The sequence below is a fragment of the Nyctereutes procyonoides genome, unplaced genomic scaffold, assembly GCF_905146905.1.
Source record: "Nyctereutes procyonoides isolate TBG_1078 unplaced genomic scaffold, NYPRO_anot_genome, whole genome shotgun sequence".
In the NCBI taxonomy this organism is placed as follows: Eukaryota; Metazoa; Chordata; class Mammalia; order Carnivora; family Canidae; genus Nyctereutes; species Nyctereutes procyonoides.
In genome coordinates this window covers 6,745,112-6,758,683 of record NW_026575135.1, presented here as the reverse complement: position 1 = coordinate 6,758,683, position 13,572 = coordinate 6,745,112, and the positions used below count along the sequence as shown (strand labels likewise).

At 38.7% G+C, this 13,572-nt stretch overlaps 1 protein-coding gene across 3 annotated transcripts in view; it reads left to right on the top strand.

Annotated features, from left to right (window-relative positions):
- SLC31A1 (solute carrier family 31 member 1) overlaps positions 1–13,572 on the top strand; it is a 38,984-nt gene that overhangs the window by 16,680 nt on the left and 8,732 nt on the right. For 2 of the 3 annotated variants that reach the window (XM_055302553.1, XM_055302554.1), the window contains one exon: positions 10,444–10,534. The exons of the other annotated variant lie outside the window; for it this stretch is intronic. The gene's annotated coding sequence lies outside the window, so the exon portion shown is untranslated. The remainder of the gene's footprint in view (positions 1–10,443; positions 10,535–13,572) is intronic. 3 annotated transcript variants of the gene reach the window in all.

The window sequence follows — 13,572 nt, the reverse complement described above, 5'->3', positions numbered from 1 at the left end:
TAAATGATGTAATTATTGGACCCAGACTTAGAATCACTCAATCAACAAATATTGAAGACCTATATTAGAGTGCACATAGTCTTAACCTAAGCCTTATAATGTATTCTATAAACAAGATGTGAATTCGTTTTCTTCAGCCTCCTTATTGAGCACCTGCAGAGCATAATAATAACTCATCGATGCCAAAGGGGAGGTGGGTGGGAGAATGGGTTAAATGGGTGATGAGGATTAAGAAGGGCCCTTGTTGTGATGAGCACTGGGTGTTGTGTTTGGGTGTTGAATCATTGAATTGTGCATCTGAAACTGGTGTTACACAAGTGGGATATAAATTAAAATTTTAAAATAGTAATAACTTGGTATTATTATTAATAGTAATAATAATGAGGGGTGCCTGGGTGGCTCAGTCACTTAAGCAGCTGCTGTCACCTCAGGTCATGACCTCTGGGTCCTAGGATCAAGCCCCATGTGGGGCTCTCTGCTCAGCAGGGAGTTGGCTTCCTCTGTCTCCCCCCACCCCGCTTGTGCTTGCTTTCTCTCAAATAAATAAATAAAATCTTTAAATAATAATCCACCGAGTAATAATGCTTTTACATATATTATGTGGTCTTTTTTTTTTCTCAGTATTTCTTCCCATTCATTATTTCATTTGAATCATATAATGACCCTGAAGAAAGCAAGGCCCATGTTATCTCTTTGTTTCCCTGAGTTTTAGATGAGACACTGAAAATCAAAGATCAAAAGTAGTTCTCAGATAGGATGTTGCCCCCCAGGGGACTTTGGCAATGTCTGAAGTCATTTTTATTTTTATTATTTTTTAAAATATTTTATTTATTTATTCATGAAAGACACAGAGAGAGAGGCAGAGACACAGGCAGAGGGAGAAGCAGGCTCCATGCGGGGAGCCTGACGCAGGACTCAATCCCAGGTCCCCAGGATCACGCCCTGGGCTGAAGGCAGCGCTAAACCGCTGAGCCACCGGGGCTGTCCGTGGAGACATTTTTAGTTTTCACAACTGGGACGGTGCTACTGGCATTTACAGGGAAAGGCTACGGGTATTATAAAACATACTACAATGGAAGGACAGTTCATACAATTATTCAGCCTTAAATGTCAGTAATGCCAAAACTGAGAAACTGAGGTGTTTTATCCACAGGAGCACAATGGATCTGAATCTAGATCTTAGACTCAGTCTAATGTGTTCTCCAACTGTCCTCAAAACTTCTGAGCATTAAAAACTGGAGTCACATAATTTCTGGATTTATTGCTACTGTTTTGTCTTCAAAAGATAAAAGTCGGAAATGAGTTTGTTTATATCACTGTTGAAGGTTTCCATGTATAGTACAGATTGTATAATCCAATAGAAATCTACTAAGCACTTGCTGTGTGTCTCATAGTCTACTGTCCAGTCCTGCAGGGAGCTTAGTCTACCTTTTTCATATTTTTCTATTTATTGTGTAAATACCAAATTTAAATTACTTATCCAAATACCATTGAAATCTGGACACAGCCCCTTTAACAGCTTCTATGCACAGTACCTACTGATAACCCTAAGGCCGATAGAATAGGAAATGTCCCCTGGACACTCAGCTAGAAATGAGCAGAGCCAGGATTTGAGTATCATTGGACTCCAAACTCATGCTCTTAACAATATTCTATAAGTTTAACTCTCACCAACAAAGGGTGGCACAGGATTTGAAAAGCTCTTCCAGTGCAGGATAGTCCTTGTAGAATATTCTTTAGTTTTTGCCCCTCAAACCATTTGATAACCTAGAAATTAGAAGTTTCTTCTTTTTCCTTCTAAAGTTTAACAGATGTCTTTATGGTTTCTGGCCAATAAAGGATTATAGCCCATTGTTTCGTAAGGATTTTTTTTTTTCTGTGAATACCTTGCAGAAAGAACTTGAGCAAAAGAGCAAATAAAGGCCACTCCCCATAGCAATAAAAGTACTCTCTTAAAAGATAAATCTGATCATATCACTTCTCTGCTTCTTACCCTGAAAAGCTGCCAGTTGCCCTTGGAGTTAAAATTTAGTCTCCTTAAAATGATTGTTCTATTTATACTGACCTTGAATGCCCTTGGTTCTTTTCTTGCCTAAGGATGCTATGCCTTTCTATACAACTCGAGTAATTCATCATTTTGTTGGAAGTTACCTCCTTAAGGGCTTCACTATTCTTTCCACCTACACCCCACCCCATCTAAATTAGTTATTTTCTCTGTTATTCTCTGGATTCTAGTACCATGTTTACTTCATACTACTTATCTCAACTTGTAATTGTATATACTTACACATATTTATTTGTTTACATATAAATAGGAAGAGGAAGCCCCAGAAAGGCAAGAATCTTGTCTCTTTGCCCCTGGCTTCTCAGCAGTAGATACTGAAACCTATACAGATTTTGTAAGAATTAAATACTTTTCAGGGCAGCAGGGGTGGCTCAGTGGTTTAGCGCCGGCTTCAGCCCAGGGTCTGATCCTGGGGACCCGGGATCAAGTCCCACGTCGGGCTTCCTGCATGGAGCCTGTGTCTCTGCCTCTCTGTCTCTGTGTCTGTGTCTCTCATGAGTAAATAAATAAATAAATAAATAAATAAATAAATAAATAAAATCTTTAAAAATAAATAAAAAAAATACATAAATACTTTTCAAATGAATGAATGTTTATTGGATGTTCTCCCAGATGCAGTAAGGACATAGAAATTAGAAAACTTCCTTGTCCTCAAGGAACTTGCTGTGTAAAAATGGTATTTTTTATCATGTATTTTAAGAACTGTAAGCCAAATTTTCCATAGGAGAAGATTGCCAGGAAAATTCAGAAAAGAGATATGTCTTCTATTAAGAATCTAAGGAAAACCTAATGGAAGAAAAAGCCTACTAAATAAGCCTTAAAGAATGAGTTAGATTGTAAACTCAAAAGAACAAGGGCCATGTTTTAGCTTCACCCTAATTCTGACACATTTTAACTGCATGATAAATGTTGAATAAATAATGGGAGGATTTACACATATTCAGGAAATGCAGGGAGAGGGAGGCATTACAGGAATGACAGAAGCCAAAAGGGTATACAGGTGTCAAAGTGCTCAATTTACTCAGGAAAAGTGAGTAGGTCAGTTTCAGTGGAATATTTGCAAAAAGGATTAGTTTGAAATAATCTGGAAGGTAAGTCAGTAACAGACATAAATGTCAGCATAATGTAAGCATACCTGATACCAAAAGTTGGATATAAAGATACTTAGGTTTGATGGGGCACCTGGGTGGCTCAGGTAATGATCCCAGGGTCCTGGGATAAACCCATAGTCAGGGTCCCTGGTCTATGGGGAGCCTGCTTCTCCCCTTTCCTCTGGCCCTCCCCGTGCTCTCTTGAGTGTGCATGCACTCTCTGTCTATCTTATAAAGAAATTAAATTTTTTTTTCAAAAGTCACTTAGTTTCTTGGCACCTGGGTGGCTTAGTCTGTTGAGTGTCCAACTCTTGGTTTCAGTTCCAATCATAATCTCATGGGTTGTGGGATCAAGCCCCACAATTGGGCCCTACGGGGGAATCTGCTTGATTCTCTCCCTCTCCCTTCCCCCACTTCGCTTGTGCTTGCTCGCTCTCTCTCTCTCTCTCTCTCTAAAATAGGTAAATAAATGTTTTTTAAAGATACTTAGGTTTCTCTTTGCAAACAGTTGTTAGTTCAGGGAGTAGAGCCTAAAATGCAAATGACAGCCTCAGAAATATATGTAAATAGTACCTGGAGTACAAATACTGGTTTCGCTTTGAGTACTGGTTCTATTATCAACATTATCACAATCAAATAGCAAGATTCAGATTCCTGGGGAACATCTTCTGTACTTGGGTTATCTGAAAAGAGAGTGTTTGCTTTCTTATATTTCTAAAAGGAAGCAGCACACTAGTGTGACAAATCCCTAGGCATGTTCAGTTATTACAAAATTTGTATATCACTGAAGAACTCCATGCAGTGACTTCCAAGGTCCTTCCAATTCTTAGTGAGCTTTTTATGACCCACCAATTAGGGGACAGTGCACTCAGGTTTCATATTTCAGGTGGTCTGCATACATATGAAGAAATGGTTCATACATCTCTTTCCAGGCCTAACTGTGTTTCTCTTACTTTTTCTCAGTACTGTTCTATCAATGTGATGACCGAAATAGGACCCAATTGAAAAGATCGTAACATTTCAGGATATTTGGTGAGACTTAATCCAAGCTAGGGTTATTAGGAAAGGCACAATGTGCTCTAATGCTCGAAGGGTTTATTTAGCAAGAGACCTCAGAAGATGAGGAGGGTTTGTTGCATCAGAGATAGTAAGGATGGGCATTCCAGACTGAAGAAGCAATGGGAGCAAAGATACCAAACAGAAAAGTGTGGGGTTTGTCCAGTTCAATACTTGGCTATTGGACTTGTTTGACTGGAACTCCAAGTATGTGCAGACAGATAGGTAGGTTGAGGCCTTTATCTTAGAGATCTGTGATCTCAGAACAAGGAAGTTAATAGACAAGGAAGAGGTTGGTAGGCAGTGGTATTTTTTGAGCAGATTAAGTAGAGCCATGGTAGATTTATTTGTCATTGGTGTATCACATGAGATGAACGGGGTAGAGTGTACGGTTAGGAGAACCCATGTTTGTAATAGAATTGCTGATGGTAAAAACCAGAGGCAGGAGGGGTGAATCTTCTCATGTACTTGGGATTAGGAAAAGTGATCACAACTGTGGCTGAATTGTGGGCATGGAATTTGTGACATTGGGTACATAACAAAGCAGGTATAGAATACATCCTGGGCGGGGAGTGAGGATAGGTAAATTCTAGCATAACATTGAACAGATTACTTAAATTCTCTGTGCCCCTGGTTCTAAAAAGAGAGATTGTGGGGACAGAATGAGATAACAAGTTGGGTTTATAGGAGGAAGGGGCCATTGCTTTATACAACATCAGTTGTTCAAGTTCCACACGGTTATTTGTTGGGTAGATGTGCAGAGTGAAAGTGTTTTCAGATTGCTCTTATCCTACGGTTTGGTTTTCTCTACTTTCCCTTTCTAGAAAGTAGCACTTACCCAGGTTTTAATGCCCTGGAGACTTGATTCATATAAAGGATCGGGATTTGGCATTTCAGGCCGCTTACACGTCAACAGCACCATATTCTCTTTCATTCTTCCATTTTAAAACAGGTGTGAGATTTGTTCACAATCTCCTCACACTTATCACCAAATATTTTATAAAAGTACCTATGAAGGCAAATTAGGCCAGAATATGTAAATGTTAGATTTCTCCCAAGCACTTTGTGGTTTTACACTCTAGGCTTCCATGAAATGAGTAACTAGAACTAGATGAATTTGTAATCCCCTTCCAAGTCTTGAAAAATTCACCTTATCTATGTTACTTATATATCAACTACATTTGCTACTTCTAATATAGAGCTATCGGATAATTTCTAAGCATATCCATCAAATATTATTATACAGCATTTCAGACTCACTAAGGTAGCAAAGAGAAAATTGAGATTGCCCATTCATTGTCTCATTAACAGATTAAAGAATTGATTTGTCTCTTGTGTCTAGTTGCCAGAAAAGAAATGCAGAGAAAAACAATTCATTTTGGCAAGCATTTACTATTTTATGCAGGACATTAGAAAATGCAGGAAATTCATCAATAATTAAGACAAAGTCCTCTTAAAATTTACAATCCAATAGTAAGGATAGGGATAAAAAAGCATTCTATTCTCCTGGAAACTGAACTAAAAAATGTAGAATTAGGGATGCCTGGGTGGCTCAGCGGTCTGCCTTTGGCCCAGGGCGTGATCCTGGGATCCAGGATCAAGTCCCACATCAGGCTCTTTGCAGGGAGCCTCCTTCTCCCTCTGCCTGGGTCTCTGCCCCTCTTTCTGTGTTTCTTATGAATAAATAAATAAAATCTTTTTTAAAAAATATAGAATTAAGTTTTAGCTCTGGGTGAAATTTGATTAATTACATAATTCAGTGTTTCTACAGTTAAGGAAAATGAAGCTATAAGATATAAAATTACTTGCCCAGTATGGCATTTACCACCTGCATCCCTTTCATGTTTAAAGTTACTCTATTTCCTTTATATTTTGTTGCTTACATGGTAATACCACAGTCCATTCATGTTTGCCCAAAAGGCATTGGTGATCTAGAGATTGGACAATGGACATTTTAAAAATTAAGTTTGTCTTTAGTATGCTTTCTCTTGAAAATGTTAGTCTTCCCTGCCTGGGTAATTCTCCATGTAATGGGTTTCTCCAGGATCTATCTTACCCCATCAGGTTTCTTAATCTTCCTTGCTCTGTCTGAGCAGCTTAATTAGGTGGACTGGACACGTGGAATGATGAAATTTATGATAGACAGGGGTGACCTTGAACCAGTATCCGCAAACAAAGTGCTTGTCTTATTCTGATTAGAATTAAATTACAAGTTGGCTGTCTGTCTTTCCTGTGGAGAATTGTGGAGAATTAGAATGAGATTCCCAAGGCAGCTTCTGGATTATCATCTTTTTTTTTTTTTTTTACTAACAGATATGCTTAGTCAGGAGCTTCTCAGGGAAAGAGCTACTCTCACTAATTCATCACTGCTCTTTTATTTTCTAAAAACTTGTCTGTGCATGCCATACTTCTTGTTTGCCTAGATCACTGGCCACTCATAAATGAGGGCTCTTTAAGTTTTAAATGTAATTGTTTGAAGTAGTTTTCCCCTTTATGACTCTGGCTGTTGGCTACTTGTGGTGGAGCCCATCAGTCTGATATTATGAGTTATTCAGTCACAAAGACTCTGCTATTATTTGAGTATGTAAACCGTGTATGGTTTGGTTTCTTTCCATGAAAAATGCTTTCAGGGAATCATGCTTAGACTATCTGAAGTAGTAGAGCTCGCTTTGGTAGATGGTAGGGAGAAAAAGAAAGTAATAATTGAAATCAGCAAATAATCACAGCATTAAGTCTTTGCCAGGTCTATCAACATTTTCTCATATCAGCCCCTCCAATGTCGTGAAGAAAAACAGGTGAGAATTTGTTGTAGATGATCCCTGGGAGTTACTTCTATTATCAACAAAGGTAAAAAGTTAGAAGGGAAAACAGTGGCCTTTGTTTTACTGAAGAATTTTTAAAAGGATAAAAATCTAAGGGGTTGGGTTTTTTGTTTTTGTTTTTGTGTGTGTGTGTGTGTGTTTTGTGTGTGTGATGGTAGTGATGGTGGTGGAGTTTGGGCAATTATACTCCTAAATTCTCACTGTCTTTATAAACCTACAAGTGGGGGCGCCTGAGTGGCTTAGTTGGTTAAGCGTCCATCTTCGGCTTAGGTCATGATCCCAAGGTCCTGGGATGGAGCCTGCATCCATCGGCTCCTTGCTCAGTGGGGAGTCTGCTTTTCCCTCTCTCTTACCTGCCGCTCCCCCTACTTGTTCTCTCTCTCTCTCTGAAATAAATCTTTAAATAAAGAAACCTACAATCATAGGGAATGCCGTGTCATCTCCCATTACCTGCCAAAGTTAATCTGGGTAGAAATGTGTGTGTACAGTTTTAGGGTCTTTTACACTTCTTTTTTTTATTGACCTGACCTATTTTTTTCTCTACTGCATCATTTGATTTACTGCATTTAGTACATAAGTGGGGCAGAACTTCATAAGTTTTGCCAGTTCTGGCTGAGACCCTGTGTAAGCCTGTGATTTATTCAAGCCTACTTACTTCCTTTTGTAATTACAATTGGAACATTAAGTATCTTTATGATCACTGAACCTCAAGAAGGACACAGGCCAAAGAAAGGCAGCTACAATATCCAAAGAGTTGTATACTGACTGGCCTTCAAGGGGAAGGGTCTTCCACCCTATGTATTCACCATATTATATTTCCCCTGTCCCATTTACTGTGAGCTACTACTATTTTTCAAAACAACTCCAGTATATTGAGTTGGAAGGCCAAGTGATGAAGGGACACCTAAGCCCTGTTTTATCAATGCATTATATCTCTTTTACTTCTATATCTCCTTTACTACCTCCCTCCCCAAAGGACAATACGAGTGTGGAATTCATAAAACCATCAAGGGAATTTTAAAATTCACCTACAGGGACACCTGAAACAAGTCCAGAGCTATTTCTCAGAATATCTGCTGACCCTGCGCAGGTCATCAAACGGCAGGATTAGTCCAGTTTAACCTGCTGCTTGATCATGAGAACATAGTCCATAAGCATAAATCCCTGTTTATGGTAGTATACTGTCTGTGTCCTTGAATTTTCCCTATCTGTGCCTGCCTAAAGCTTATAAGCCACCAATAAAAATAATGACTGAAGAAAGCAGAAGAGCAACCATACAGATTTATCTTTGTTCGATGGCTTTCCAGATTTAAAAAGGAACATGACCTTAATCGTTATAAGAAGAAAAACTTTCTTCCTTATCTTCCTTATCAGGAAACACTGTAGGCAATCTCCAAAAGAATTGTGTAAGGCTCCAGATTATATCTGTCTGTGCTAGAGAAGAGGGACCATGTGGCAGATGTCTGACCACTTGTGTGTAGCTTTTTGTGGGGTCTAATCTCCATAGTCCCTATGGATTACTGTTTCTTAACCATCGTGTTGCAATACCAAGAAAATAAAAAAGAATTGGAAGTTTAGACTAAATCTATTAAAAGTAAGATCGGTGCTAAGACTCAGAATGGACATCAGAATTCAGCCTTCTTGCCAATTTCCAAACTTCTGTTCATAAAGTCGTGTTTATTTTGCTAAAATTGCTAGACTTCGCAAACAATCCGGCCCTCTAGTTAAGCTTTCCAGTGTGCCCGTGTTGGGAGGAAGGAGGTGGGCAGGAATAGAGAAAACTTCTTTTTTGGTGATGCTCAGAAGTAGACAGAGAAGGAGTTAGATCCTTGAATACAGGGAAGTTTTGGAACCTATTTGTATAAATGTTGCACAGTACGTAATGGGGGAAAGGGGAAGACAGAATGAAATGCAAAGCTACAGCATGCAGTGTGGAATGAGCCATCTCATTTTCCATATAATATTCAGGGCGATAGAAACAAGTTGGCATATAGTTGACTTAAGTACGTAACTGAAGGTGAGATAAATATTCCCTAGAAACCGAAGAGTGTAAAGCCTTCCTGAGAAATCAACTTCTTAGCTATTCTATATGAACTAAATTCCATAGGAATTCATACTTGATTATTTTTTCTTTTTTTTTTTTTTCTGTAGTCAATTCCTAGACTATTTCTCTTGTATTTCCTGGCAGATCCTGGGAGTTTTCTATGTTAGAAGAAGGAGCTGTTATGACCTAGAACTATTCTGAACTATCCGTGTGATTGTCCATAGCCACTTTGTGGTCTCATGAGACAGGACAAACAAAAAGGGCCTTAAAAATGGTCTTGGCTAGAAGACTTTGCAGGAGGGAAGCAACCAGCTAATATTTTGATTGTGTCTTCTCCCACAGGATTTATTCATTGGAGTTTCCTTCTCTAAGGTCTTCTATCCCCTCATATTCCACATAATGGTAACACTACCATTTGTCAGGTACTTCACTAGATGCTTCTTAAGCCTTTTACCTCCTTTCACACACCTGGCATCTTCCATGATCTACTAGCTCCAAAGAGGGTAAGGGACTCTCCCAGATTGTACAACCAGAGCAGCTCTAAAAGTCCTTGACAGATGTTTTCCAGCCATGTAGTTGAGCTCATCACTTCATTCTCCAATGCAAAGGTGATTGATTCTCCAGTATGAGTTCCTCTTGAATTTTGTTAGAGAGAATAGTTTGCCTGAACTGGCAAAAATTTAAACAAAAGTAGTGTATTACTAATTTTTCCATCTAGCTCTAAACTCAACTTGGTAAATAAATATTGGAGGTGGATTTTACCATAGATTGAAAGTTAGGAATCCTAAGATTTGTTTGTTGTTTTACAGTTTTATCCTTGAGTGATATATTCAGATTTCTGTTAGTTACTCTTCTATATAAATAGTTTGTAATTGATGAAGTAAAAGGATAAGGATAAGAAGTGAAGTGAATGGTGGAGGTTTTAAACAAGAACAGGAATTTTACATGTGTGCTGGAATTAACATATGCATGTAGTTTGTACTAAAACCGGAAAGCCAGTGAATCAGTAAATAAAAAATTTTGCTGAGGTTCCACCTGTCACTCATCATTACTAACCCATCCATTAATGGAATTAAGTTCCATTAATTGCAATTGCCTTATAAGTCAAGGAACTTGATTCCATAAAAAGTACAGTACATCTACTGTGTAAACCTTGAACCCAGTTCTTAGAAACAATGACGAGGAGCTATGTTAGAGAAAACAGTTCTTGGACAGCAGTAAGTAGTTAATGTTGGCTGTGGAGTCTAGAGAAGCTTGAGTAAAGCAAAGAGGACAGCTTGTGACCAAACCATTTTTTTCAGGTTACAAATTGAAACAGTGAATGATATTGCCACTTCACTGTTCTTTGATTTATTCTCATTTCAGTTCCCATTTTTATTCTGGAAGAAGCTGAGCTTGGATCTTCTTAGATTGAAGCTATCAAAGGAAGCTTTAACCAACTGCCAGGTTACCTCCTGTGAGTAGAATTTCTCTTCTAGAGAGGATTAGTTAGGAGTGTTTGATTGCTATAGAACATGTTATCCAAATACATAGGGCACATCACTGGAAAGTCAAGTAGGAAGAGAAAAGAATATAATTGCTTTTATTTCTTATGCTTTAATAATAAGTTATATAGGGGCACCTGGGTGGCTCAGCAGTTGAGCATCTGCCTTTGGCTTTTTTTTTTTTTTAAGATTTTATTTATTTATTCATGAGGGCGGGGGGCGCAGAGACACAGGCAGAGGAAGAAGCAGGCTCCATCCAGGGAGCCCGACGTGGGACTCGATCCCGGGTCCCCAGGATCAGGCCCGGAGCCCAAGGCGGTGCTAAACCGCTGAGCCACCCAGGCTGCCCTGCCTTTGGCTTAGGTTGTGATCCCGGGGTCCTGGGATCAATCCCACATCAGACTCCTCACAGGGAACCTGCTTCTCCCTCTGCCTATATCTCTGCCTTTCTCTGTGTCTCTCATGAATAAATAAACAAAATCTTTAAAAAAAAAAAGTTTTTTAATATATATATGTATATGTATATATATATATATATATATATATACATATACATATATAATTTGAATTTGGCATAGTCCCATGGCATTTTTTCCTGGAACAGACTTTCAGTAAGCCTAAGGGCTTGCCAGGATTAGTTTGAATGTGTGCCTCTGGTATATGTTTGCACATTAATCCACCAGATTTGTACCTTCCTATTCACATACTATTAGCCAAGCCTTGCATAGATTCCATTACAAGAAATCCATTGTCCATCCACCATGGAAGGAAGTAGATTCTATCCTGGCTCTATTTCCTAGTATATTTGAACATGAAATTTATCCTACAAAGATGACACATCAAAACAGGTGCATACTTTGTTCTTAAGGTGTTCTTAAGATTTGAACAAATAAATTATTGGACCAGCAATATGTCTGAAGAGATTTGATTTACATGGGTCATTGAGCAAGTGTCTCTAACTGGTAATGCGGTACCTGAACAATTAGGAACCTGTAGGTCTTAAAAAATGTCAATGGGAAGAATAGGTGAAAATTCATCAAGAACATTCAAGGGTACAAATCTTAAGTAGTTTGTGGTGCTAAGATCTTGCTTTTTAAACTGCCCTTTACATGTCTTCTTCTGCTCAGTATAAAAGATTACAACTGTTCAGTCCCCCCTTTTAGGGTTTAGCCTTGAGGCTCCTTGAGGAAAGACTATCTGGTTCATCTCTGTATCTCTTTCAGTCCTTTACACCAGAAGACACTACAAGTAATCACTGACTCGATGGCCAGGATTCAGGTTGATAATGTGAAATGAAGTTACCCTTTCTTGTTTTCTTTTGCCATAATCACTTTCTAAACTCTTATCGGAAGAGAGCAAATTGTGACTTCTACTTGAGTCTCTTTATGAGGATGTGTTCTCGGTCTTCCTGGCTGGCAAAAGTCTTTTTATTCTTATTTCACTGCATTGGCTTAGCTCAAAAACCATAATCATCACTCAGATACCAGGAATCTCTCCATTCCACTGTGATTCTTTAGTTGAAAACTACTGCCCACTTACCATTTTTCCCATCATTGAAATTTTATGGGTGCCGTGTGTTGATTATTTTTGTGTGTTGTTTTTTATTCTTTACTATAAAAACTTCATGGACAAAGAACCTATTATATATGTCCTTTATGTCTATGGTATTAATAATACCAGATTGTCAAGCTCTGTAATTATGAAGTAATATACCGTCTGGCATGAAAGTTATTTACATTCACAGTTGAACTTTGATTATCCCTAAGTGATGCTTTACCTTGTCCTTTGCTGGAAATACGAGCCTCTTTCTTAAGCTTGCTGTCATAGAATCATGAGATGGGAGTTTGAAGAGGGGGAAATAGATGGCTGAAGGTTTGTGCTTTTAAGTTAGACATGACTCCCTGAGTTCCTATCTAAGTTGGTATGCCTCTTCTCTGCCTCTTAATAATGTTGCCATATTACCCTGTGTATTTCCTTCACAGCACTAATCACACCATGAAATTGTTCTGTTTACTTTCTTATTTCTCTTTCCATGAGGTACCTTGTTTGTCTTATCCACTGAATTACCAGCACTTAGCTCAGAGTTTGGCACACAGTGGGAGCTTAGTAAGTGTTTGTTGATTGAGAGGCACGCTCAGTCTCATGAACATGAATACCTACTTGGAATTTCTTTTTTTTTTTTTCTTTTCTCTTTCTTTCTTTCCTTTTTTAGGCTCTACACTCAGCATGGAGCCCAACTCAGGGCTTGAACTCATGACCCTGAGATCAAGACCTGAGCTGAGATCCAGAGTCAGAATCTTAACTGACTGAGCCCCCCAGGCACCCCCCAACTTTGAATTTCTAAAGCACTCTTTCCTCAAGAAACTGGAGTCAAGGGACACATAAAGAGAATCTACCAACACTTTCACTTCTACCCTCCTCAGCTTCCCACTCCCCACCCCAGCCCCAGCCCAGCTACAAGAGTTTTTGCTCCTAGTTTATGTCCCAGATGGACTTTTGCAGTAAAGACACAAGGCTGAATATGCAGTTGTCTGGACTTAATTTAATAAAGAACATTCAATTTATATCTTGTTTTCAGTGTTCTTAGCTCTAATGCTGAGCTGGGATAGAAATTGTATCTTCTGAGCACACTGCTTGCCGAGGGCAGTAATAGACCTTTTCTTGAAGTTTAAATTAGCCCAAGGCTGGTTATCCTGTATGTGAAAATGTATTCTTAATATCTTGATTGAACACAGGCCATCCAATTAGGTGAATTATTTGAAGCATTGGCTTTTTATCTACTGACATTTATGATTAGAAAGCCTTACAGCAGCCAAATTTCATTAATGGCATCAATTTGTCCATTATTACAAACTGTCTGTTTCCTGCATCCCAAAGAAACTACTTTTCTTCTCCTTATATTTAAATTTGAACATACAGGGGCACTTGGGTGGCTCAATTAAGCATCTGCCTTTGGCTCAGGTCATGATCCCAGGATTCTGGGATCGAGCCCTATATTGGGTTCCCTGCT